Source organism: Protopterus annectens, chromosome 4.part1 (assembly GCF_019279795.1).
Source record: "Protopterus annectens isolate FY-2018-M chromosome 4.part1, PAN1.0, whole genome shotgun sequence".
In the NCBI taxonomy this organism is placed as follows: Eukaryota; Metazoa; Chordata; order Ceratodontiformes; family Protopteridae; genus Protopterus; species Protopterus annectens.
The window spans coordinates 242,772,237-242,799,999 of record NC_056734.1 but is presented as its reverse complement, the minus strand read 5'-3'; positions in this window follow the sequence as shown (position 1 = coordinate 242,799,999).

Here is a 27,763-nt window from a genome sequence, read left to right as displayed (position 1 = left end):
TGACACAAGTGAGAAATCTAAGTGGAGCTGCAGAGGAGACCTATAGCACATACCTCTGTCCTAGGCCCGTATTGTCATTGAGAAGCTCTTTCGCCTCCTGAAGAGCTATTTCAGGTGTGTGGATAAGTCTGGGGGTTCCCTTCAGTATGACCCAGCTACTGTGTGCAGGATGTTTACAGCATGCTGCATTCTGTACAACATGATCATGTGCCAGTCTGCTGTTGAAGTGACCTATGCTGTCACTGCAGCTCCTTGTTTTACTCCAAATATGAGTAATGATGACTAGCCAGCAGCATTAGTAAGGGACCCCATGAAGCAGGCTCATGCATGGCATACAGTTGTGCAGGCAAAGAGGTGGTATCTAGTCCACAACTATGGACCATGATAGTCAGGTTAGTGTTTCCGTTCTTGTAAAAAACACATAGAGTATAGCTGATGCATGCAGTGATATCTGTGTGCTATGCTATGTGGTGCATGGTCTACTGTCACTGTTCATCTGACATTCTCGCTCATCTTAAGCTGATTCATTATGTTTTTTTTCCAGAACAATTAATCATATCATTGTTTGAAAAAGTCATGCCTGAATGCTCACTGACTCCTGTTCAGTGATGCAGTAAGGCATCATATAAATAATAATCACTAATTTAGCTGTTTTGCATAATACAATCTGTTAAGGTTGTTTACCTAAGTATGCATGTACTGAATGTCCTCAGGTGATATAATTATAATTCGTAAGTTACCATGAGTTCATACCTTGCATTTGAATGAAAACATATCATATATTTTTTTTATATTATGCAATGTTTAATCAGTTTAACGTATGTTGTTTGTTGAGATGCTGCACACCAGATTATTTTGTTTTGTCTTACACCATACTTTCTTCCTTCAGAGACAAAAACATCATCATTTGTTCAGTAGTGAGGGTGAAGTGGCAGCAGTGTTTGTTTACATGGCAAGCTACTTATTTTAATCTGTAGTTTTCTTATTAGTATTCCCTTGAAAACTTGTGTAATACTACTTTGAATTTGTTGGTAACAGACAGCTAGTTGTAAACATGGTACTACATTAATTTAATTAATCAGTGGCATTAATCAATGCAGTCTTATGTTAGCTCATATGAAGATTTCTTTCCACATTTCCCTAAAATTGTAAGCAGTACCATTACAGGGATGAAATGCATACAGTTGTGAAATGTCCTAGCCCCTCCCAATTTATTTATTTATTCATAACTTTCATCCTTTTGAGTAAAACATTGACTTGTGATTGTTAAGGTCAAATTGTAACTAACATAAATGTCACACCTGAATCATAGTACTGCAAGGTCAAATAAGTCATACACAGCTCCTAAAGACAGGCTGGGTGATACTGAAACTGATTTTGAAGAGGGGCTGTCATGAGAGATAGTTGTTGAGTTGGTCTGATGTCATGGCCTACTTGATGCAGGTGATCCTGTTGACACTAATCTGACAGTGCTACTAAAGCATGATTGGGACCTCAACTGAAATTTTCTGCTAGGTGTAGAAGAACTCTGACATGACCTGCATGAAATCTGTTGTTACCATTCCCCAACTAATAACAGTACTTTTTTGGGAAGCACTTGTAGTGTCATGTGATCTGTCCCCATGTGTCTACATAGCAGCCTGTCCTCTTCCCTTTCCAATACTGACTCCTGCTTGAGTCCAGTTGGTCCTAACTAGTGTATGAATGGAAGAGGCTGCTGGTGCATGATGTGACACCACAATATGAATCAGTGTAAGCATGGTATTGTCCCTACACTAGAAATTCTCATACATACTCTGGAGGAATTTAGACATTTGTAGCTGACTCTCTGTGGCAATGCTGTGAGCCTTACAATATCATAGCACATTTGCTGCTGGGAAGCAATGATCTGTGTTTCCGCAGATTTGTGTCTTTCAGCTTTTCCCAGTTAGGGGTCGCCACAGCGGAACTCCGGTCCGCTAATGATTGGCAGTAGAATTTTACGTGCTGGCTTGCCAGGCCTAACGCACAACCTTCAACGAAGGAACGCCCATTCACGCATGTCGCCACACAGAAGACGCTCTGAGAATCGAACAGGCAATGTCTAACTGTGAGGCAACAACACCGCAGCACCACCACTGCAGTCTCTCTGTGTTTCCTCAGATAGCCATGACAAATTCTTGTGCTTGCTTCCCCTTTGTAAAGATATTCCTGTGGACACTGTTACCTTTGAATGTCTGCCATCATCCTCAAAGTGTTTGTCTTGGTCTGTAGATACCGGTGTAGAGGTACAGGGGTGTTCCTCCAGTACAAGTGTAAGTGCGATATCAGCATGTACTTGACTTTGTGATGCAGTGTCACTTCCTGCAGAGTTGCTAACATTGTGGGGTGTGTGATCCTGCCATTAAACTTGGGACTGCATGCCACTTTCCTCAGGCTGCCTCATTAATATAACTATGTTATCATCATCATCATCATCATCAACAGCCATTCTGCTGCTGATATCCTCTAAATTTACTGGTATAGTGGAACTGTTTTCTTTTGCTGACCCTATAAAAATTAAACAAATACATTAATAAAGAAGTAGCATACACTGTTGTATGCTTAGAAAGGGTTTGTGGGAGACACTTACCATACACACTACCTTCATTGTCATTATGTGGATATATATAAGGTTCATCTATTAATAGTGATTGCCATTGGGTTAACATAATCATTCCTTGTCACCATTTGATTCTCTGTATAAATATATGCTACTGTTTAAGCCAACCATCCTGCACAGATGAGTGTTGCTGCAGCAGATGTTGGTAATAGCTAGTGTCCGCAGCAACTTTGATTATTCCAGTGCTATCATCATCTGTGTCATAGTCAGCCTCATGGATGGAGAGGAGGTATTCCTCATTGGTGTTAATAGGATAATTGTTGGAGGCCCATCCCTGTACTGGTATGGACAATCACATTCTGCTTCACCTTGCTTCTAGCACATCCTACCATATCATGTTCAAGACAACTTCATTCTAGACTTTTTTTACTCTCATCTTGTTTAGGTCCCCATTTACCAAACAGATGTTTCCCATATGTCCTACGAACTGTCACGAGGATGCCATTTTCTCCACAGATGAAGTTGTCCTTTCTCTGCCTTGATTCCTTGTTTTGCATCATTACTGCACATGAAAAAGGCCACAGTTATACACAAAAAACTTTTAATGTAATCATCAGTCAAGCAACACAACAAAGACTATATGTGTCTTTCATCATCCTATAAAACAAAGTTAACACAAACCCCATAATAACATACATATGCAAAATCTCACTCTAATAGACCAAAGTTGTGTTACATTAATGCCTGCAGCATCATTCACATTTAAAACAGTAACCCAATCACTTTTTAGCAGATTTCTTCCCCTAGACCGTAGCATTTTCAGGTACTGTCATTTTTTTATTCCTCAGTGACACTGAGAAATCTTCAAGTAAGAACATATGTATGTTCAATCAGCAGCACCCCTTACTACTTCACTACTTCACAATTAAAATATATATATATGCACAGTCACTACATGACACCAAAGTAATGATTTTATCAGGGATCATTCATTTCTTCCCATTGCTGTCATAATGATTTCCCACAAACAAATGGCAGCTTCACACTATTCATTAAAACCATAATAATATGCCCGTGATATTAGAAAAATAAACATTTATTCACTGTAAATCAGTAGTTTTGCATAATTTTGATGTATTTCATATTCAGTTTTAAAATTTTTATTTTTTCCTACTTTAACAAGTTTGCAGTGTCCTAAGACATTTGCCAGCTAACTCCAGTAAGCGCAAGTTAATGTAGTGTTGTTCATCTATTTCATATAAATTCAGGTCCATTTACATACTTTGCATTCAGATTAGGCCCTTTTATATTTTCTCTACGACGCACAGTAATACATGATTGTGTTTAGTGACTTTTGCTTGTAAGTCACTCTTGTTTGCTCGTGAATGCAACCTTGGGATCATGTGAATGCACACCTTGGGATCATGTGAATGCACAGTGGAAACCAGTGAAGTCCGCACCAGGCCTCAGCTTTCCACAGCATGCCATGGAAACAAGAGGATTACCTCAGATATGCTCAAATCTGAATATAATCAGAAAAAAAATGGAGTTATAGGTATTATGGCTTGCATTACCATAAAGTGGTATCTCTGCCCATTTATCATCTTCTGGCAAACTGCAATATTTAACAAAAGTTGGTCATCACACACACAGGAATATGTATTTATGCACCCTCCCCCCAAAAAACCCTAAGCTATATATATATATATATATATATATATATATATATATATATATATATATATGAGTGTGTGTGCGTGTGTGTGTGTGCGTGTGTACACATACACACACACACACACACACACACACATATATATATATATATATATATATATATATATATATATATATATATATATATACACTGGGAAAGTCCACCAGGGTGGGAGACCATTTTCAGTGGAGGCCCAGGTGAAAAAGCTCCAAAGTATTGCAAAACATTTTAAGAATAATAATTTTACAGTCTTCAAAAATAATACAAAAAGCAAATACAGTTTAAACAATTATACCATATTACTAAAACAAAGTACATTCACAGGAGCAACCCATGGCCATTCTGTAAAAGTTCCAAAAGTAAAAAACAGTTTTGTAGTCTTCTTAATGAGTAGATATTTTAAAATACTTTTATTTGTAGGACTCGGTAAGCGCTTTCACCATATAGGCTTCTTCAGACCGTATAAAAACAAATAGTTACAGAGACTTATATACCTTATTGCTCATACTTAATTAATGACATAATTTCCTGCATCCTGATTTATTAGACTACTACTCCATACATTATTACTATACAGTCGGAATGTTAATAAGTATAAAAATGCTTGTCAAAAAGACATCTTTCATTCAAAATTTATAAAAAATCAATAAGAATAAAAAATACCACATAAACTATGAAGTATAAAAGTAAAATATGACATGCTGTTTCAATGTACATTCAATGCATAAAATCATGTATACAATAATGTACTTATAAAATTAACATTAGTTAATCATACGCGCTTCGTTTATCTAACTGATTTTAATCTCCTATTGTGTAATATAGGCTTCAAGGGTACTTTATCATTGAGCCCAAATATTTTGTCAGCTCTACATCTAATTATCCAGTTCATTTCACAATGCTCAGTATAATTTTTAACATCACCACCTCGTAGACCAGGGGTAATAACCTGTAATACTGAGAATTTAAATTGATGTTTGATCTGTAGTAAGTACATGCCTTGCTAATGCATTGTGTTCAGATCCAATGCGTATATGATAGAGGTGTTCCCTAACTCGTTCCCTAAGCTTCCTATTTGTTTTCCCTATATAAAATGCACAACAGGATGTGCATCTGGCTAAATAAACAACGTGTTCAGTTTGGCAATCAGCTGTAACATGAAGAATATGAGTATAGTTAGAAACTGGGTGAATAAAAGTATTCCTGATATCAATAAACTCACATTGATTACACCTTTGACATGGTTTTGTCCCTTTGGCATAGTCCTTCCTTTGTAGATTGGGATAACATAAGATTTGTTTAAGGTTTTTCCTATTCTTAAAAAGAAATTTAGGTTCACTTCCTACTATTTCTTTAATAGTGTCATCCAATAGCAGAATGTCCTAATGCTTTTGTAGTGTATTCTTTAATGCAAAGGTGTCTGAAGTATAAAATATGGGCACTTTTACTATATAACTATCACTCCTCTCTGGGCCCTCTTTTAAAAATTGTGCGTTCACATCAGAAAAATATGGACTAGCTCTTGTTGTTCTAATAAAGTCAGTTTCCTCAATAGCTTTATCTACCTCTTGTGGATCATATTCTCTTGCTATAAGTCTCGTTTTTAAATCTAATAACTCTTGTGTATAACCATTCTGTGTCAGATTCAACCTAGAAGCTCTCATAACTTGGCCCTTAGCAACATTTTTAAAAACATAAAAGCATAAGCAAGCAGCCCCCTGAAGTCAAGAGGCAATAAATCCAGGCTGAGAATATATCCAAAGATATAAATAAAGTCCACAGAAGATAAATCAGGTACCAGTTTAATAGAAGACACAAGCGCTTTCACATAGCTTCATCAGGTGAAACCATTTCATCTAAAAACACACCTTTATACATGCAGTAATTGATCACATGACTGAAACTTTTAAAGAGACAAAACTCATTTTATACTAATATAATATAAACAAATAACTAAATACAAATAACAAATACAAATACAAATAAATATCACTGAGAACTGATATGCTTGACCTAGAGAGATTGCTTTCTAAGTTAGCCAGAACACAATATGAGAAATTTCATCTTGAGGCATGCATTGAACAGAAATTGGTGCCTCGTGGACTCAGAATATTAAAGATGCCAGCTGAAGTTGATTGTGATAGCCTTCTTTTAACAGAGTGGCAAAAGTTGAATATCGCTACCAGTTTTAGTTATATCAAGCTCCTAATAGCAGCTGCTGAGAGACGTGAGTTTAAACTCCTTGATGACATTAAGAATAAGTATGCATACTTGAATAACAACTATAATGGTGATTCCCTCACTAGACTGATGACAGATACTATAAGCAATGTAGACACCTACAAGCGCAAACTGCTACAAACCAAATTGAAAAAACTACAGAGAGATCGTTCTGATTTCTCATCAGGCCACATCTTCATGTGGCCACGTGAACTAATGAAATCAGAGCAAACGGCAGCTCCAGCTCAGCGAGCACAAATGGAAGGGAGCACACGTTTACAAGAACTTGATAATGTCTTGATTCAAGACAATAGTGTGTTCAACGAAGATACTACCTCCAATAAGCCTGAGTCCGCAGGCATATCATCTGAACAGAGCGTTAATAAGCTTCCAGTTCCTCCTAGCTCACATGCATGTCCACAGGGCGCTAGGAGGAAGGTCGTGACAGTAGCGCAGGTTCACAGAAGTGACGGCAGCATTTCTACTGTTTTACCGACGGCTTCCAATACTGTTTGTTCACAATCCAACGAATACCATCTAAATTTTCCCCTGCCAGTGAGAGACAACTCACTGGTGAGAACTGATGGACAGAGGAAGCAGAACCAAACACGGGGGAGAAGCAGTACAAGAAACAAGAGAAAACACGAGGAGGAAACAAACAATGTTTACACTATCAAGAAAGCCTTTCAAAAAGTAAGACTCTAGTAGTTAATCTTTCTAAACGTCTGCTTTCTGACAATGAATTAAGTGTTTTAACCAGAGGTCTATCGTTTATACCTGCCTCTGATATGTCTATCACTGATGCTATATTTGATTTAAAGGTTTTTACTAGGAATTTAAGTTTGAAATTAATGTTTTTAAATACTAATAATAAAGAAGAACAAGTTGTTTTTAAGAGACCTAGCACTTTTATACCAAAAATGAATTCCGTTGTAAATGCATTTGAACAGTTATGTATTACTGATTTTTACAATGTTATAGATAACAACATTAATTTTAATAAGAAACATAACCTTAGTAAAGATGAATTTGATACATTGAATAAAGTTGAGAATGATTTCAGTCTGGTAATTAGACCAGCTGACAAAGGGGGACAGATAGTTCTCTTAGATAAAATAGACTATGATTCATTGATGTATGAAATGCTCAATGATAATAATTTTTATCAACTTATAAATAGAGCACATGTAGATGAAATGATTTTAGAGATTATTAACGCAATAAAGAGCATGCAATTTGAATGCCTTATTACTGATGAAATGGTACACTATTTTTTGGTTTCTAAACCAGTGGTGCCTGTTATACAAGGGCTTCCAAAACTGCACAAGAATAGTACTAGACCACCTATGAGGCCCATAGTTTCTGTAAGGGGATGGTCAACAGAGGCTATCTCAATCTATGTGGAGAAAAAACTGAGACCTGTCCTAGATACTATGCACCATGTCTTGAAAAACACTGAACATTTTTTAAGAGATTTATATGCATTTATTAATCAAGGAACTGCTGATGGTGAATATATTTTGGTTACGTTAGATGTTGTCTCCCTCTTTACAGTTATACCCAACACATTGGGTATAGACTTTATGAGAAAATTACTGACAAAAGTTGGCACATATAATGCCACAGAGATTATAATTATACAAAAATTGATAGCCCTGGTACTCTATAACAACATTTTCATTTTCAATGATAACATCTACTGGCAGAAAAATGGAGTAGCAATGGGCAGCTCCTGTTCAAACAGCTACGCCAATATAGTTATGGTCACATGGGAGACAGACTACATTTTTAATAGTATATATGCACCGTACATCCATTTCTATAGAAGATTTGTAGACGATTGTTTCTTTCTATGGAAAGGCACCTTAGATGGACTGAAGCTCTTTATTGAATACCTGAACAAAACCACTGACTTTTAAAATTTACTTTTAATTATTCTTATACAGGAATTAATTTCCTGGATGTCTATATCTATAAGGACATATTAGGTAACCTTAGTACCAGAATGTATAGGAAGGAATGCAGGGTTAACAACCTTCTTTCTAGACAAAGTATGCACCCAGAATTTGTTTTTGACAATGTTGCACGTAACCAATTTTTTAGAGCATCAAGACTCACTGTAGACCCGGTTGAGTATGAACAAATGATGCATACTACCAACTTGGAGTTAAAGGACCGGGGGTATCATACCTATAGTATCAACAAGAATGAGACGATGGTGAGACGTATGAGATTTAATGAAGCCAAACCGTATTTTTCCACTGCTGCTCCCAGATATAATAAAAGCAAGGAACCCAAGCTCAGTCTCTGCCTTACCTATGCTAGAGATATCAAGCACTATACAGACATTATTAATAGAAACTGGCAGGTATTGGTTACTGAACTCACAATTTCCTCTTTAATTGGTGCTAGACCCCAGTATACATTCAAGAACAAAAAGAACTTGTATAGGAGATTATGTGGGGTAAGAACAGAGAAACCTACCATGGAGTTTAAAGGCACACGACCTTGTGGTCACTGTCCACAGTGCCCACACATAGATACTTCTATAATATTTCATCACCCTGACACAACAAGAACATTTGATATCAGGGTAAGTGCCACTTGTGAGACCATACATGTTGTTTATCTGGCTGAGTGCCAACAATGTCATTGCTTCTATATAGGCAAGACAGACAGAACTCTTAGAGAGAGAATTAGAGAGCACCTATATCACATTAGAAAGAAGTCTAGAATCAATGCTTTGGCAAAACATATTAGCACCATGGGTGAACATCATAAATTTACTTTCAGAGTTCTATCTGTTATCTATGAGAATAATAGAGGGGGTGATGTGAGAGTTAAAACTGAAGAGAGAGAAGCAAAATGGATAGTTAGACTGAGATCCCATATAGGACATGGTCTCAATGAATGTGTTCCTATCAAGCCCATATTACGTAACAGACCACTAAATAGGAGATGTACTTTTTAGGCTCTTGAGTTTTATTTAAGCTACGTTTTAATAGTAGTACTCATATTTATATTTATATATATATATAATTCATCTGTTTATACATTTTTATTTGTATTTGTATTTGTTATTTGTATTTAGTTATTTGTTTATATTATATTAGTATAAAATGAGTTTTGTCTCTTTAAAAGTTTCAGTCATGTGATCAATTACTGCATGTATAAAGGTGTGTTTTTAGATGAAATGGTTACACCTGATGAAGCTATGTGAAAGCGCTTGTGTCTTCTATTAAACTGGTACCTGATTTATCTTCTGTGGACTTTATTTATATCTTTGGATATATTCTCAGCCTGGATTTATTGCCTCTTGACTTCAGGGGGCTGCTTGCTTATGCTTTTATGACAATTGTTCTTTTGGCTCTGTTTTTATCAATTTTTAAAAACATATTGAGGATGCATACTCCTCCTGTGTAATAATGTATTCTGGAAACATACTTTCTTATGGACACCTGTATTCAGAAGGCCATTGTCCAACCTCTCAATGAATGCATCTAAAAAAGATATATTCTGTCGAGAGTAATTCATAGTAAAATTAAGATAATCAGTCAGACCATTTAACTGTGATGCAAACTCAACTCGTGATGCTTCGTCACCCTTCCAACTCAAAAACAAATCATCCACAAAACGCTTATAGAAGCCTACATTCAACTTAAAACTCTCAAGGAGGAACAATTTATCTTCCTCCCAGCTTGCCATAAAAGTGTTGGCGTAGCTATTGGCACAAGGAGTGCCCATCGCTACGCCATCATTTTGAATGTACAAGATGTCCTCAAACAAAAAGACGTTGTTATATAAAACAGTTTCCAAAAAAAGGGCTATTAAATCAATAGTTTTTGCATTAACAGCTGAATGTGTGGACAAATAATTATGTACTTTTTCTATGCCTTCTTCATTTGGTATTGCCATGAATGAGCTAGTCACATCTAAGGTAACTAAAATGAATGACGCATCATGGGCAACATATTTCATATAATCATAAAGACTAACTAAAAATTGTTTACTATCTTTCAAGATATGAACATGAGCATCAACTACAGGTCTCAGAAAGTGCTCAATATATATTGAAAGGGGTTCTGTAACCCACCCTCTGCCAGAGACAATAGGTCTCACCGGGGGGTTAACAGAACTTTTGTGAACCTTAGGGACTCCCTGAATTATAGGAATTAAAGGATTATTCACCCTCAAGAATTTAAACAATTCAAAGCTAATGTAATTACTCATCAGAATATCATCCAACATGTCATAGATTTTTAAAACTTTATTTTCCACTTCATTCATATTAATTATAGAATAAAATTCTGCCTCTTGTAACAACAATCCCATACTATCTCTATATCTATCTCGGTCCAGAATCACTACCGGACCTCCTTTGTCTGCTGGCCTAATAATTATGGAGGTATCATTACTTAAATCTTTAAAGGCGACCCTTTGTTTGAAAGTTAAATTATTCTTCCTATTGTGCATATTTCTCTCCACTAAGTCCATCTTATATACATCATCTTCCACTAACTTGTTAAAAACATCCAAAAGAGGGTGTAAGTTGGGAACGTATGTGCTAGGTGCACGAAAAGCTTTACTGACATTGTTGGTATTCAGACCATACTCTAATTTAAGTTGAACATTATGCGTGAATATTTTAAAATCTATAATGGTGTTGGATAAATCACTCTTACTGGTGGGAATAAAAGACAGTCCTTTATTCAAAACTTGTATTTCATTTTCTGTTAAGTTTGTATTAGACAAATTAAAGACTAATGACTGTCTACACATTCCCACATTTTCTTTAAAGTGGGACCTGTGTGTTCCCCACCTGACCCTTTCCGTTTCTGCCTCCCTCTGCTGAAAGACCTCTGCCGTTTGGCCTGATGCTGTAGGTCTATCGGGAAAGAAGTAAAAGGACTAGAGCAATTAGTCTGTCCATTAGGGGGAGGACAAGTTTTCCTCCTTACTGATTGTTCCATCATTTGTCCCTGTACCGAAAAATTTGTATTATTACTACATTCTAGATTTTTGTTAGTGCCATTAGAACTAATATGCTCATCGGTCCTACTGACCACTATAGAGTTTTCAGTCTGTATTGCACGTATATTATTGACAACATTTTCATTTACAGAATTATATACAATATTATCATTAACAACATTCGAAGAAACAGAGACTGATTTATTAACTGGTACAACATCATGAATTTGATGTTTCTCCTCATTTATACCATTAAAACAATTAAAGTTAGTTCTAGGCCAAGTGAAGACATGGCCTAGTTTAAAATCATTGGTGTCTCTAGAAATTTTATTTTTCTTTTGTTCAAGCAGTGTCTTCTCAAAGAATTGCACATTGTCAAGTATCTTCTCCATACCATGATCAACTTTGACCTTTGGATACTTTGTAACAATATTTTATTGTTGTTTAACATTGTTATTTCTTAGAAGGTCCTCCTCAGGATGAAAAAACTCATTCAATAGCTTCATATAGTTCATACTCAATTCAGTATTTAACTGCTGCCATTTAAATAAAAGTTCAGGATAAAGATTACCTGTCGTCGGCATCTTAAGAATGCGCAGCCCTCGAGGTACAATTTTCCTCCGTAGGCAAACCTCAAAATATTGCCACTGCAATTGCATCCTTTTTAGTTTAAGAAAGTCTGTTTCCAGGCTGCTAAAAGCTTCCATTAAGCCCAACAAGTTCATGGCATCAGAATCATTCGATTCCGACTCTTCCGTTACTTCGAAAAACATCAAAAGGTTCTCACTTCTGGAAATACAATTTTGAAAACGATCAGTCTTTTGGTGCTCCGTTGGTTGACCAGGTAGTGATTCTGGACCGAGATAGATATAGAGGTAGTATGGGATTGTTGTTACAAGAGGCAGAATTTTATTCTATAATTAATATGAATGAAGTGGAAAATAAAGTTTTAAAAATCTATGACATGGATGATATTCTGATGAGTAATTACATTAGCTTTGAATTGTTTAAATTCTTGAGGGTGAATAATCCTTTAAGTCCTATAATTCAGGGACTCCCCAAGGTTCACAAAAGTTCTGTTAAACCCCCAATGAGACCTATTGTCTCTGGCAGAGGGTGGATTACAGAACCCATTTCAATATATATATTAAGCACTTTCTGAGACCTGTAGTTGATGCTAATGTTCATATCTTGAAAGATAGTAAACAATTTTTAGTTAGTCTTTATGATTATATGAAATATGTTGCCCATGATGCGTCATTCATTTTAGTTACCATAGATGTAACTAGCTTATTCACAGTAATACCAAATGAAGAAGGCATAGAAATACTACATAATTATTTGTCCACACATTCAGCTGTTAATGCAAAAACTATTGATTTAATAGCCCTTTTTTTGGAGACTTTTATATAACAACATCTTTTTGTTTGAGGACATCCTGTACATTCAAAATGATGGCGTAGCGATGGGCACTCCTTCTCCCAATAGCTACGCCAACATTTTTATGGCAAGCTGGGAGGAAGATAAACTGTTCCTCCTTGAGAGTTTTAAGTTGAATGTAGGCTTCTATAAGCGTTTTGTGGACAATTTGTTTTTGATTTGGAAGGGTGACGAAGCATCACTAGTTGAGTTTGCATCACAGTTAAATGGTCTGACTGATTATCTTAATTTTACTATGAATTGCTCTTGACAGAATATATCTTTTTTAGATGTATTCATTGAGAGGTTGGACAATGGCATTCTGAATACAGGTGTCCATAAGAAAACATGTTTCTGGAATACCTTATTACACAGGAGGAGTATGCATCCTCAATATATTTTTAAAAATGTTGCTAAGGGCCAAGTTATGAGAGCGTCTAGGTTGAATCCAACACAGAATGGTTATACACAAGAGTTATTAGATTTAAAAACGAGACTTATAGCAAGAGAATATGATCCACAAGAGGTAGATAAAGCTATTGAGGAAACCAACTTGATTAGAACAACAAGAGCTAGTCCACATTTTTCTGATGTGAACGCACAATTTTTAAAAGAGGGCCCAGAGAGGAGGGATAGTTATATAGTAAAAGTGCCCATGTTTTATACTGCAGACACCTTTGTATTAAAGAATATAGTACAGAAGTGTTGGGACATTCTGCTATTGTATGACACTATTAAAGAAATAGTAGGAAGTGAATCTAAATTTCTTTTTAAAAATAGGAAAAACCTTAAACAAATCTTATGTTATCCCAATCTTCAAAGGAAGGACATCTGTAACAACTATGCTAAAGGGACGAAACCATGTCAAAGGTGTAATCAATGTGAGTTTATTGATATTAGGAATACTGTTATTCACCCAGTTTCTAACTATACTCATATTCTTCATGTTACAGCTGATTGTCAAACTGAACACATTGTTTATTTAGCCAAATGCACATCCTGTTGTGCATTTTATATAGGGAAAATGAATAGGAAGCTTAGGGAAAGATTTAGGGAACACCTCTATCATATACACATTGAATCTGAACACAATGCATTAGCAAGGCATGTACTTACTACAGATCAAACACATCAATTTAAGTTCTCAGTATTACAGGTTATTATAGGTTCATAGGTTCATAGGTTCATACTAGGCTATCTGCCCGAGGGCATTTATAAGCCTAGCCCATTGTTTTGTGGCTTACGCCACCCCTTTAGTATGGGGAACTATACCCATTATTTTGCTGTGCCTCTGTCGAGCAGTGACACTGAGGTAATTCCTGGGGTATATCTGCGATCTCCCATCCATTGGTCAAGATTTCTCTTGAACAAGGCCAGCGAGGTGCTCTGCCTCACATGTACCGGGATTTTGTTCCACAGCATAGGGAGTCTTTGGGTGATAAATCTATCCCTCCAGCACGTCCTATTAATAGCCGTGTCGAGGTTTAAGTCTCCCGCCCTTGTGAATCTGATGGATCTAGATTTTTTGAGGTGAAGCATATTCATCAAATCTGGGTTTGACATGGCCTTGTATGTTAGGCAAAGGTCACCTCTGAGCAAGCGGTAAGCGACTGAATAGAGCTGGAGTTCTTTCAGTCGGGCAGCATAGGACAGATTTTTGAGACCCTTTATCCTTTTGGTGAGGAACTTTTGTGGCCTCTCCAGCTGCTGCAAGTGTCGGGTCAGATACATTCGAATGGGGCATTGTACTCAATCATTGGTCTGATGAGTGATGAGTAAAGGGAGACTATGACCTCCCTTGATCTAGATGAGAATCCCTTCATGATAAGGTGGGCAATGTAGAAGGACTTCCTAACTACTTTAGCTACATGGGTGTCGAATGACAGACTACTATCAACCTGGGTCCCCAGGTCCCTGATAACTTCTTCTGTGCTCAGTGGATTGCCACCTATTTGGTAGCTAGGGGTAACCTTGTTTTTCCCGAAGGGTATGACTATGCATTTTTGGCATTTAACTTTAGGCCGTGGCTCTGGCACCAGTTATCCGTTTCTGTGAGACCCTTCTGAAGGATATCTGTGTCAGATGTGTTTTCTACTATGGCGCAGTTTGCAGTCATCTGCAAACTTTGTCAGCCATAACCCTCCTGTGTTTGCTTGTACTTCGGAAAAGTAGATGCCAAACAAGAGTGGGCCCAGGACTGAGCCCTGTGGGACACCACTTGTGACAGGCTTTGAGTCTGACATGGCGCCAGCAACTCTGACCCTGTGGGTTCTGTCACTCAGCCAGTTTGCAACCCATCTTGTGATGTATGGGTTAACATTTAAGCTGATGAGTTTTTCAATGATACCCGAGTGGGGTATTGTATCGAAGGCCTTAGCCAGATCGAGGTAGGCTGTATGGACTGCCTTTCCCTCATCAATGGCTTTGAAAAAGTCAACCAAGTTTAAAAGGCATGATCTGCCTTTGACAAAGCCAAACTGGGTTGGATCCAAAGTCTGCAAATTCCCTATGTCTTTATTTATGAGGTCCATTATGATCCTCTCCATGGCTTTGCAGATAAGGCTTGTCAAGCTAATGGGCCGGTAATTTCCAGGGTCTGTGGAGGCACCGCCTTTGTGAAGTGGGACCACAGTTGCAGTGCGCCACTCCCTGGGTACGTATCCAGAGGTAAGACTTTGATTAAACAGCTGTCCTAGCTGTGGGTTTAATTCCTCATTGAGTTCGTGGAGCACACAGCCGGGGACACCATCGGGTCCCATGGATGCTGTGTTTTTGCTTTGGAGAGAGCAGTTCTCACTTGGGCTGGAGATGTTTGGGGCTGCACTCATTTGGTATAGATATCTCTCCTTTTGGGGGAGGGAGAAGTTTGCACTGAACCTGTCAGCCAGTATGTTGGCAATGTCTGTAGGATCAGTAATCTTCACATCATTTTGAACTAGTTCTGAGCATATCTGGGAGTTTCCTCCTAGGTTTCTAACATAGCTAAAGAAGGCCTTATGATTGTCTTTTGAGTCTTTAGCTATTTTTCTCTCGAAATTTGCTTTGGATGATTTTATGAGAGCTCTTAGTTTTTACTTATAGTGATCAAGGGTGTCTTACCTTTTAAGGATTTTGCTCTATCTTGTAGTAGCTTCCTCCTTTGTTGTAGAGTTTGTTTATGGCTGGGGTCCACCAGACTGGACGCTTGCCTTTGGTACAAAGAGTCTTTGTTTTGCTTGGGATTGCCTTATCCAGGCAGTCCTGCAGGTGCTGGTAGAAGGCGTTTGTAAGTGATTCAGCGGCTTGAGTATTGTTTTCCCGCTCGGGGCCTGAAAGGAGACCACACTAGTCTTTAGAAGTGTGAAGTCGGCTTTTGAGAAGTTCTTTACTGTGGTCTTTTTATTTCAGGTGGGGGTGGGATGAGGACCTCCAGCGAGATTAGTTTGTGATCTGATCTCACCAGTGAGGGGTATACTTCGGTGTTGAACATTGTGCTCCCATGTTCGTGATGATGAGATCAAGTATGTTATCTCCTCTTGTGGGGATGGTGACTAGTTGTTCCATGGCATTTGAGTTTATGAATTCCAGGAACTTTTGGGCTAGGGTGTTTGGGCTTGAGTAGTGTTCCCAGTCTATATTAGGGTAATTGAAGTCACCTAGTATGATGGTGTTTGGTGATACATTTATCCCCTCTAGTGTTTTTTTCAGGAAGGCCATGTGAGTTTCCTGAGTTTGTGAGGGTGGCCTGTAACATGCTACAATTTGCAGAGCAGTCTTGCCTATGGTTAATTGCACCTGGATGGTCTCCGATGCATCGCGCGTTGCCACCAGTCTTGAGGTGTGGGTGTCCTTGATGAATATGGATACCCCCCCCTCCTTTCTTGGTATTGTCCGGATTTTGGGGCCGGAACGCATGATATGAGGTAAAACCTGATAGCGCTGGGGTGCTCTCAGGAGCCTTGAACCAGGTTTCTGTCACAGCACAGACATCGATGTTCTCCATACTGAGAAGGGCCTTGAGTGCGTGCATTTTGAGATTTAGACTTCTGGCATTGAGCAGCATTACCCTTAGTTTTTTTCCTTTTTTGTGTTCTAGGGTGGTAGGTTTAGAATTTGAGCCTTGCCTAAAAAGGCACTATGGGGGTGGCAAGAGCCTTTGCCAATATCCGAATCCCAGGGGTGACAGGTGCAAGCCGTCCCTTGCGAAGCAGCGTGGCTTGTCCAGCATGTCATCCCAGGCAGACAGATACTGGATCCCTTTTGAATGACACCAGTGTTTAAGCCAATTGTTAAAGCTGATCATCTTATCTCTGTATTGTGGCATCATTCTTGGTGAAGGTAGGATACTGCTCAAGGTCAGGGTCATACCTGCCTGGGCTACATAATCAGAGAGCTCCTCAATGTCTCTTTTCATGTAGTCCAAGGAGGTACGCCTCAGGTCGCTTACACCAGCGTGGACAATGACTGAGTCATATTTGTACCTGCTGTTGAGAGACCTGAGTGCTTGCGTTATGTGGCGGATTCTAGCGCCCGACAGGCAGCTTACTGTGACCTTCTCCTTACTCAGTCTGGTGAGCGGGACGCCAGTGTGTCTGACTATGGAGTCACCAATGACTAGTGTGTCTGGCATTGTGTTTGGCCTTAAGGGCTGTGACTGTTTGACACTCTGACTGTGAGGTCTATGTGTTGCGGGTGTTGTGTTCTGAGGTGGTGGTTGTTTGGGTGTCTGCTTTGGTGGCCTCTGCTGTTTTGGTAGATTTTTGATCAGAGCCTCCGAGTATGTCTTTGTGTGTTTATGTGTATGATTTGAGGTTGTAATGGTACTATGTGAGACTGGGTCTATAGTGTGTGTGGTAACCTTCTCCTCCTGACTGGTCTTGCCAGTCCTATGTTGAGAGGTGGTGATGTTAAAAATTATACTGAGCGTTGTGAAATGAACTGGATAATTAGATGTAGAGCTGACAAAATATTTGGGCTCAATGATAAAGTACCCTTGAAGCCTATATTACACAATAGGAGATTAAAATCAGTTAGATAAACGAAGCGCGTATGATTAACTAATGTTAATTTTAATAAGTACATTACTGTATGCATGATTTTATGCATTGAACGTACGTTGAAACAGCATGTCATATTTTACTTTTATACTTCATAGTTTATGTGGTATTTTTTATTCTAATTGATTTTTTTATAAATTTTGAATGAAAGATGTCTTTTTGACAAGCATTTTTATACTTATTAATATTCCGACTGTATAGTAATAATGTATGAAGTAGTAGTCTAATTAATCAGGATGCAGGAAATGATGTCATTAATTAAGTATGAGCAATAAGGTATATAAGTCTCTGTATCTATTTGTTTTTATATGGTCTGAAGAAGCCTATATGGTGAAAGTGCTTACCGAGTCCTACAAATAAAAGTATTTTAAAATATCTACTCATTGCGTTTAGCAGCATTCATTAAGAAGACTACAAAACTGTTTTTTACTTTTGGAACTTTTACAGAACGGCCGTGGGTTGCTCCTGTGAATGTACTTTGTTTTAGTCATATTGATTTTTGTTTTTCATTCCACGGGAACATTTGCTCTGTGGTGGTGCTTTTTGGTGCTTTTGCTATTTTCTTTGCTTGTTTTGCACCTCCTAGGAGACATGGCCGAGTTACAGATGCCCTCTATTGAATTGCCTTATACCATATCTGGTCAACCAATGGAGCACCGGAAGACTGACCATTTTCAATGCATTGGATTTGAACACAATGCATTAGCAAGGCATGTACTTACTACAGATCAAACACATCAATTTAAGTTCTCAGTATTACAGGTTATTACCCCTGGTATACGAGGTGGTGATGTTAAAAATTATACTGAGCATTGTGAAATGAACTGGATAATTAGATGTAGAGCTGACAAAATACCTGGGCTCAATGATAAAGTACCCTTGAAGCCTATATTACACAATAGGAGATTAAAATCAGTTAGATAAACGAAGAGTGTATGATTAACTAATGTTAATTTTAATAAGTACATTATTGTATGCATGATTTTATGCATTGAACGTACGTTGAAACAGCATGTCATATTTTACTTTTATACTTCATAGTTTATGTGGTATTTTTTATTCTTATTGATTTTTTATAAATTTTGAATGAAAGATGTCTTTTTGACAAGCATTTTTATACTTATTAATATTCTGACTGTATAGTAATAATGTATGGAGTAGTAGTCTAATTAATCAGGATGCAGGAAATGATGTCATTTATTAAGTTTGAGCAATAAGGTATATAACTCTCTGCATCTATTTGTTTTTATATGGTCTGAAGAAGCCTATATGGTGAAAGCGCTTACCGAGTTCTGCAAATAAAAGTATTTTAAAATATCTACTCATTGCGTTTAGCAGAATTCATTAAGAAGACTACAAAACTGTTTTTTACTTTTGGAACTTTTACAGAACTGCCATGGTTTGTGAATGTACTTTGTTTTAGTCATATCGATTTTTGTTTTTCATTCTACGGGAACATTTGCTCTGTGGTGGTGCTTTTTGGTGCTTTTGGTATTATCTTTGTTTGTTTTGCACCTCCTAGGAGACATGGCCGAGTTACAGATGCCCTCTATTGAATTGCATTATACCATACCTGGTCAAGCAATGGAGCACCAGAAGACTGATTGTTTTCAAAACTGTATTTCCTGCAGTGAGAACCTTTTGATGTTTTTTGAAGTAATGGAAGAGTCGGAACCGAATGCTTCTGATGCCACAAACTTGTTGGGCTTAATGGAAGCTTTTAGCAGCCTGGAAATAGACTTTCTTAAACTAAAAAGGATGCAATTGCAGCGACAATATTTTGAGGTTTGCCTACGGAGGAAAATTGTACCTCGAGGGCTGCGCATTCTTAAGATGCCGACGACAGGTAATCTTTATCCTGAACTTTTATTTAAATGGCAGCAGTTAAATATTGAATTGAGTATGAACTATATGAAGCTATTGAATGAGTTTTTTCATCCTGAGGAGGACCTTCTAAGAAATAACATTGTTAAACAACAACAAAATATTGTTACAAAGTATCCAAAGGCCAAAGCTGATCATGGTATGGAGAAGATACTTTACAATGTGCAATTATTTGAGAAGAGACTGCTTGAACAAAAGAAAAATAAAATTTCTAGAGACACCAATGATTTTAAACTAGGCCATGTCTTCACTTGGCCTAGAACTAACTTTAATCGTTTTAATGGTATAAATGAGCAGAGACATCAAATTCATGATGTTGTACCAGTTAATAAATCAGTCTCTGTTTCTTCTAATGTTGTTAATGATAATATTGTATATAATTCTGTAAATTAAAATGTTGTCAATAATACAGGTGCAATACAGACTGAAAACTTTATAGCGGTCAGTAGGACCGATGAGCATATTAGTTCTCATGGCACTACCGAAAATCCATAATGTAGTAATAATGCAAATTTTTCGGTACAGGGACAAGTGATGGAACAATCAGTAAGGAGGAAAACTTGTCCTCCCCCTAAAGGACAGACTAATTGCTCTAGTCCTTTTACCCCTTTCCCGATAGACCCACAGCATCAGGCCAAACGGCAGAGGTCTTTCAGTAGAGGGAGGCAGAAATGGAAAGGGTCAGGTAGGTAGGGAACATACAGGTCCCACTTTAAAGAAAATGTGGGAACATGTAGACAGTCATTAGTCTTTAATTTGTCTAATAGAAACTTAACAGAAAATTAAATACAAGTTTTGAATAAAGGACTGTCTTTTATTCCCACCAGTAAGAGTAATTTTTCCAACACCATTATAGATTTTAAAATATTCACGTGTAATGTTCAGCTTAAATTAGAGTATAGTCTGAATACCAACAATGTCAGTCAAGCTTTTCGTGGACCTAGCACATACGTTCCCAACTTACACCCTCTTTTGGATGTTTTTAACAAGTTAGTGGAAGATGATGTATATAAGATGGACTTAGTGGAGAGAAATATGCACAATTGGAAGAATAATTTAATTTTCAAACAAAGGGTCACCTTGAATGATTTAAGTAATAATACCTCCATAATTATTAGACCAACAGACAAAGGAGGTCCAGTAGTGATTCTGGACCGAGATAGATATAGAGATAGTATGGGATTGTTGTTACAAGAGGCAGAATTTTATTCTATAATTAATATGAATGAAGTGGAAAATAAAGTTTTAAAAATCTATGACATGTTGGATGATATTCTGATGAGTAATTACATTAGCTTTGAATTGTTTAAATTCTTGAGGGTGAATAATCCTTTAATTCCTATAATTCAGGGAGTCCCTAAGGTTCACAAAAGTTCTGTTAACCCCCCGATGAGACCTACTGTCTCTGGCAGAGGGTGGGTTACAGAACCCCTTTCAATATATATTGAGCACTTTCTGAGACCTGTAGTTAATGCTAATGTTCCTATCTTGAAAGATAGTAAACGATTTTTAGTTAGTCTTTATGATTATATGAAATATGTTGCCCATGATGCGTCATTCATTTTAGTTACCTTAGATGTGACTAGCTTATTCACGGTAATACCAAATGAAGAAGGCGTAGAAAAAGTACATAATTATTTGGCCACACATTCAGCTGTTAATGCAAAAAATTTTGATTTAATAGCCCTTTTTTTGGAAACTGTTTCATATAGCGTCTTTTTGTTTGAGGACATCTTGTACATTCAAAATGATGACATAGCGATGGACACTCCTTGTGCCAATAGCTATGCCAACATTTTTATGGCAAGCTGGGAGGAAGATAAATTGTTCCTCCTTGAGAGTTTTAAGTTGAATGTAGGCTTCTATAAGCATTTTGTGGATGATTTGTTTTTGATTTGGAAGGGTGATGAAGCATTACTAGTTGAGTTTGCATCACAGTTAAATAGTCTGACTGATTATCTTAATTTTACTATGAATTACTCTCGACAGAATATATCTTTTTTAGATGCATTCATTGAGAGGTTGGACAATGGCCTTCCGAATACAGGTGTCCATAAGAAAGCATGTTTCCAGAATACATTATTACACAGGAGGAGTATGCATCCTCAATATGTTTTTAAAAATGTTGCTAAGGGCCAAGTTATGAGAGCGTCTAGGTTGAATCCGACACAGAATGGTTATACACAAGAGTTATTAGATTTAAAAACGAGACATATAGCAAGAGAATATGATCCACAAGAGGTAGATAAAGCTATTGAGGAAACCAACTTGATTAGAACAACAAGAGCTAGTCCATATTTTTCTGATGGGAACGCACAATTTTTAAAAGAGGGCCCAGAGAAAAGTGCCCATGTTTTATACTGCAGACACCTTTGTATTACAGAATATAGTACAGAAGTGTTGGGACATTCTGCTATTGGATGACACTATTAAAGAAATAGTAGGAAGTGAACCTAAATTTCTTTTTAAGAATAGGAAAAACCTTAAACAAATCTTATGCTATCTCAATCTTCAAAGGAAGGACATCTGTAACAACTATGCTAAAGGGACGAAACCATGTCAAAGGTGTAATCAATGTGAGTTTATTGATATTAGGAATACTGTTATTCACCCAGTTTCTAACTATACTCATATTTTTCATGTTACAGCTGATTGCCAAACTGAACATATTGTTTATTTAGCCAGATGCACATCCTGTTGTGCATTTTATATAGGGAAAATGAATAGGAAGCTTAGAGAAAGAGTTAGGGAGCACCTCTATCATATACGCATTGAATCTGAACACAATGCATTAGCAAGGCATGTACTTAATACAAATCAAACACATCAATTTAAGTTCTCAGTATTACAGGTTATTACCCCTGGTATACGAGGTGGTGATGTTAAAAATTATACTGAGCGTTGTGAAATGAACTGGATAATTAGATGTAGAGCTGACAAAATACTTGGACTCAATGATAAAGTACCCTTGAAGCCTATATTACACAATAGGAGATTAAAATCAGTTAGATAAACGAAGCGCGTATGATTAACTAATGTTAATTTTAATAAGTACATTATTGTATGCATGATTTTATACATTGAACATACGTTGAAACAGCATGTCATATTTTACTTTTATACTTCATAGTTTATGTGGTATTTTTTATTCTAATTGATTTTTTATAAATTTTGAATGAAAGATGTTTTTTTGACAAGCATTTTTATACTTATTAATATTCAGACTGTATAGTAATAATGTATGGAGTAGTAGTCTAATTAATCAGGATGCAGGAAATGATGTCATTATTTAAGTAGAGCAATAAGGTATATAAGTCTCTGTATCTATTTGTTTTTATACGGTCTGAAGAAGCCTATATGGTGAAGCACTTACCGAGTCCTTCAAGTAAAAGTATTTTAAAATATCTACTCATTGCCTTTAGTAGCATTCATTAAGAAGACTACAAAACTGTTTTTTACTTTTGGAACTTTTACAGAACGGCCGTGGGTTGCTCCTGTGAATGTACTTTGTTTTAGTCATATCGATTTTTGTTTTTCATTCCATGGGAACATTTGCTCTGTGGTGGTGCTTTTTGGTGCTTTGGGAATTAGACCATATTAGACATAATATGAAAATATTGGTTAAGAACAGATAAAATTATATAACAGTGATTTAATAGAGACATTTTAGGCAGTTTATAGAAAAATGAAAGGTAAGTTATTATAATACAACCACAAATTATAATACAAAGTGAGGGAAAAACAGACTTATGATATATTTAGAGAGAAATCCAGGGCAGAGAAAATGATAGAAGTAAGGAAGTGAGTGAAGAAGGGCGAGTAAAGAGATGTTTGGTATCAATAGGTATTAGTTCACCTTTAGAGATAGTTTATCTTTATACTGAGCAAGAAGACAACCAGCTTTTGGCTAGAAAGTCTTTTAGAATGGTTTTGAAGGATAGGAGGGAGGGTATTGATCTGATGGATAGAGGTAAGGAGTTCTAGGCCTTAGTAGTGAGGTACGAGTACAGACAATGCCCAGCAGATTTGATAGGTTTTAGGACACAAAGGAGTTTTTGGTCACTGAATCATAATGACCAACTAGGAACATAGTTGTATAGAATGTTATTTAGTTCCAGATATGCAGATGTATTTGGATAATTTTATAGGTGGTAAAAATCTGTGTAGTTCTAAACAATTTTGGCTTTTTAGTGCTACAGAGTTGTGAGTTCTGAAAGGGGTATTTGCTGCAAATTTAGCAACTTTCTTATAGCATTCTTCAAATTTTGAGTTTTCTGATGCCTGAAGGTTAATAAGGATGGGATCACCATGAAGAACTGTGAGGAGGAAATAAGTAGTGGCAAGTACAGCTTTAATTGCATCTATGTTAGTTTTTGGCTCTGTAATGCATCCCTACTTTTTGATGAATTTTTCCTATGCAGTTTTGCATATGCAGGTAGAATTTAAGATCATCATCCTCTATCATCCCTAATAATTTACTATGAGAAGTGACTTCAATTGTCATATTATCAAGAGAGAAGACTTTGGAGGACTTTAAATTTAGTTTTTTTTCATGGGAGAAAATTTGGGGGAAATTGTGTTTTTTAGGGTTAAGCAGGAATTGTGAGTTACAAAGCCATGTTTCAGTTGTTGTTAAAACTTCCTGAGTAATTTTTTTGGAGGTGTGCCACATTGTCAGATGTGCAAATTGTGTGTGGAGTTATCAGTATTCTGCATTAGGGAGGCCTGTTGTATAGATGTGTAGAAGGTATTGATCAGAATGTTAAAGAGGAGGGGACCAAGGAGAAAAATTTGTGGTAAATGGCTGGTGACTGGGAGGTATGGAGAGAGAGTGGAGTACTATTGTAATGAATGATACCTACTGGATTGGTAGCTTTTGAACCCTAGAGGGGTGGGCTCAGAAAAACATAATGAGGACATTCAAAGTAGAAGTTTGCTGCGACAAACCGCGTCAAAGGTTTTAGGCAAGTCTAGAAAGAACAAGGACACTAGTTTGCCTTTATCTCTAGCTTTGTTTGGCAGTATCTTTATAGATTATAAGTGCAATGTTAGCACTATGGAAAGGATGGAAGCCATGTTCTATGGGGAATATCAGTTCTTCCTTTAAGAGATAATTTAGCAATTGTTTTTCAATGCATTTTTAAGAAGGTTGTAGGGGGAGATAAGATTGCTATACATCTAAAGTTAGTAATGTCTGTTGAATTTCCTCCTTTGTGCAGATGGATAATGTGTGACTTTTTCCAGAAAGCATGTGGGATTGCTGGCCTGACCTATTTATAAGGTTTGATACAAGGTAGCCAATACTTTCGGTTGTTATTTGAAGGTATTTACTTGGAAAGTCATCAACTGGTGAAGAACATGGTTTGAGTTTGTTTAAGAATAGCTTTATATAGGATGTGGGCACAGGTTTGAACTTGAAAGTGGATGTGGTGATATGATGTGGCTACTGGGCAGGGCTAATATTAAGAGTTGAATTGTTTTACAGCTTCAAGTGATGGGTTATTGAGAGAGGGGTTAGGGTTGAATTTATGGCCGGGATGTAGGATTTCTTTAATGGCTGTCCGGACTTTTTTGGGGATGTATTTACTATTATTCTGAAAGTCATTAGAGTATAGTTTTTTGTCGTCATTAATGTGATTTTATTGCAATGGCCAATTATTCTGTAGTTTTCAGGCTATTGCGGTGTTTTTTATTTTACCATTCCTTCCACGCTTTATCCCTATCCAGCATCAGCATTCTATTCCTTTTGGATAGCCAAATTTCATTATTTGTTTTTAGTCTCTTCCTTCTAGGAGATGCAAGAATATTTAGGATATTCAGAAAACTTATATTGAATATGTTTACATCATCATCTAAGGAGAACATTTTTTAGGAAATTCCAAATAATAGATAATAGGTTAGGCATGAATATTTCTGGGTTAAACTTGGAAAGGTTGCTTGTTGTTTTATAAACATGGTTTTAAGTGGATGGGTGAGATGTGAGGGACATGATGACTGAGACAGTCAGATATTTTGGCTGAGGTGCTGTATTTGCCAGGGTCTGATACTAGAATCCAGTCTAATAGGGAATTTTATATGTTTGCATAATGTCTGCAGATATTAATTACTTGTGAGAAGCCAAATAAGTTCACTGTAGATGTAGGGCAGTTAGTGCTTAAGCCCCACCAATTGATATTCATATCACCTAGTAGTATTATTTCTTGTGGAATTGTTATGGATATCCAATGTAGGATATCTTCCAGTATAGTTGCATCGTTATCAGCAGGGATTTAAAGAACAGTAATACATATTTGCTTATAATTGTTTAAAAAGTATTATACAATTCCTCCTCTAAAATGTGCACGCTGATTGGCCAGCCCAACCAGCGTGCCCGTTGTAAATCCCTCAATATACTAACGGAAAAAGGTCCGGTCGCCCGGACTTTTTCCGTTAGTATAAAACACTGTCTCGCTATGTTAAAAGAGTTTAACATAACGACACAGGTTTAAAAAAAGCAACGCAGATCTCCGTTGCTTTTTTTAAAGCTGTCTTGCTATGTTAAACTCCTTTAACACAGCGACACAGTGTGTAAAAAGCAACAGAGATCTTGTGATCTCCGTTGCTTTTTTTTTAAACCTGTCTCGCTATGTTAAATGAGTTTAACATAGCGAGACAGCTTTAAAATAAGCAACGGAGATCTCTGTTGCTTATTTTAAAGCTGTCTCGCTATGTTAAACCCATTTAACATAGCGAGACAGCAAAAAGCAATGGAGATCTTGCGTTCTCCGTTGCTTTTGCCCACAGCTCTGATGTACTGCGTAGACATGCGCAGTACATCAGAACTGCCGCGGAATACCAGACAGCTGCGGAAGGGCAGCAAAGAGGCATTATACAATGCCATTATTTAAGAAAAGTAATTATTTATTTTCTTAGATAATGTCATTGTATAATAGCAATAACCCACTTCTGGGTGTGGGTAATGCTGGATTTACCCACGGTTGTCTTTGTTTGGTCCCTCGGGCTTCACCCTCAGGACCAAACCATGCCAACCGTGGGTAAATCCAGCATTACCCACACCCAGGCGTGGGTTATTGCTATAATAACAAGCTCTGCTGAATTGAATTTTGGAATTAGTTTGTTATGAGGGGAACTGTGGTATTTGTTGGGAAATATTAAAGGAATATTACCAACTTTATACATTCATTACAGTTGATATCCCAGTAATATTTACACCCATGCATGTACAAACACACACACACACACACACACACACACACACACACACACACACACACACACACACACACGTGTATATCTATATATATATATATATATATATATATATATATATATATATGGGTCCACTATGTAATCTCGGAATACTGAAATCCTGAATTTCAGTATTTCGAAATTCTTCTTCTTTCGGCTGCTCCCGTTAGGGGTCGCCACAGCAGATCAACTGTTTCCATTTCTTCCTGTCCTCTGCATCTTGCTCTGTTCCACCAACTGCCTGCATGTCCTCTCTTACCACATCCATAAACCTTATCTTAGGCCTTCCTCTTTTCCTGTTACCTGGCAGCTTCATCCTTAGCATCTTTTTCCCAATATACTCTGCATCCCTCCTCAGCACATGTCCAAACAAACGTAATCTTGCCTCTCTGGCTTTGTCTACAAACCTTCCAACATGGGCTGACCCTCTAATATACTTATTCCTAATCCTGTCCATCCTTGTCACACCCAGTGCAAATCTTAACATCTTCAACTCTGCCACATCAAGCTCTGACTCCTGCCTTTTTGTCAATGCCACTGTCTCCATCCCGTATAACATAGCTGGTCTCACTACCCTCTTGTAGACCTTCCCATTCACTCTTACTGGTACTCGTTTGTCAAAAATCACTCCTGACACTCTTCTCCACCCACTCCATCCTGCCTGTACTCTCTTCTTCATCTCTCTTCCAC